Genomic DNA, 1,810 nt, shown 5'->3' with positions numbered 1-1,810 from the left:
ATCAAATTACATTGAACGCGGGTGTATTTGAGTGTGTTTGAGTATGTATGATAGATAGTTGAATAAATATAGCCACGTAGATAGATAGATGGATAGATAGATAGATAAATTGAGTGATTCATTCATTCATAGACAGATAGATAGATAGATAGATAGATAGATAGATAGATAGATAGATAGATAGATAGATAGATAGATAGAGAAAGAGATACAGAAAAATAGACTGGGGGGGGGGGTATTTTTGTCTGCATACTTTCAAACTTCTTATATAAACAGTCCTTTTGTTAAGAGATTAGAAAAAAATTGTGTTTGGTTTTCGTGGATCCCTAACTTGGCATTGAATCAGTATGTTCTTTGTTGCATTTCGTTTCACATTTTTATGCTAGATCACAGACAGGCGGTGTATACATAAGGCTTCCAGCGTTGAAATTAGAATGGTAAAAATGAATTGTTCACAGGAACAATAAAAAAGAAGGAAAAATAAAGACAAAGAGGTAAAGAAAAAGAAATAGAGGGGAAAAGCGTTAGGTTTTTCTTATTGAGCAGTGTGATTTGGCAGAAAAAAAGGTCCCAGATATTTTGAGCACAAAGCCTCCATGCTCGATTGTATTGAGGGGCGTCCACCAAAGGGAATTAAAATCAGATGATTAATGGATTAATTTCAGAATTTTACTGCCATTTTGACAACGTGATGGTTATTTTTTTTTAAAAGTTCTGATTACAAATGATATAAAAATACAAGCGACCATTACAACACATCACTTGGTACTTTCAAAACCCATGCTCTATAGATTTGTCACAATGCCACTTAGATGATGCTAAATATTCTGAAACTGAAACACTGCTGAAAAAATATTTTCGTATATTATATCAGTGATTAAAAGCAATATGTCACATTTAATGTATTCATTTCAAAACTCGATTGTTCGGACATAATTTAAAGTCTCGCATTATAAACACCCAAAATCACTCATTCCGTATGTTCCATATTTTTATTTATAAAAAAATAAGTTTTAATGATGAACAATACAATGAAGCAACTGAACATCAATGTGTGTGCTATTCTGTGGTTGGGAATAGTTTTCTACTACGTTGAAGGTAAGTAAGAGAAACTGATAAGAGATCTAGTCTAACATAAACGTCTTTAAGAAGTGAACATCAGCCACTAGTGCAAGTAAAAGTGTTTATCATTATGTTAAAAAGAAAATTGCAAGATAAATGTCCTAAAATGTTCGCCTCTTTTGATCAGAGATCGAGATCCAGACCCTTTGATTGCCAGAAAGATGTTTTACCACCATGGGTATTAGCTATGTGGAGAAGTGTTGATTTTCGGGAAGATTTATTTATTTGCTTTGACTGACACTGTGTCATAATCACTTTTAAAAACTGTGCAGCTCTGTCATTCAGGAAGTTTGGCAATCTACTCAAAGATTGCAATTGAAACGATTAACATTCTTTGTTACATGACTACAAAATATAATACTTCTGATCACAAAAAAATAAATTGAGCTTTTATATAGCGCAATATCCACTACACCTGCTCAAAGCGCTTTACAAGGGGTCCCTGGCCAACAGCAACACTTAAAACGTAGGACGTTACATGATGCCTATTAGGCGATATTACAAGTTTTTTTCGGACAGAGACCAGGCTGTTAAAGGTCAGGTACCCATTTTACACATGAGTACGGTGAGAGAATGTGAGAGAAGTGCCTTTTCCAATGACTCAACTATGCGCCTAGCGAGGCTCGAACCCAGGACCTTCCGATCCGAAAGCGAGTGTCATACCACAAGACCACATAATCATTTCTCT

The 1,810-nt window shown here is 34.7% G+C and overlaps 1 protein-coding gene across 1 annotated transcript in view; it reads left to right on the top strand.

The window, feature by feature from the left end:
• The first annotated feature begins 606 nt into the window (after window positions 1-606).
• The window catches only part of LOC144969688 (uncharacterized), a 15,711-nt gene continuing 14,507 nt past the window's right edge, over window positions 607-1,810 (top strand). The window contains exon 1 of the mRNA XM_078908839.1: window positions 607-1,098. The gene's annotated coding sequence lies outside the window, so the exon portion shown is untranslated. The remainder of the gene's footprint in view (window positions 1,099-1,810) is intronic.

This window comes from Berghia stephanieae, chromosome 3 (assembly GCF_034508935.2).
Source record: "Berghia stephanieae isolate SIO BIC M18660-M18661 chromosome 3, UCSD_Bste_1.3, whole genome shotgun sequence".
NCBI classification, from domain to species: Eukaryota; Metazoa; Mollusca; class Gastropoda; order Nudibranchia; family Aeolidiidae; genus Berghia; species Berghia stephanieae.
This window is presented reverse-complemented; position numbering and strand designations above follow the sequence as displayed.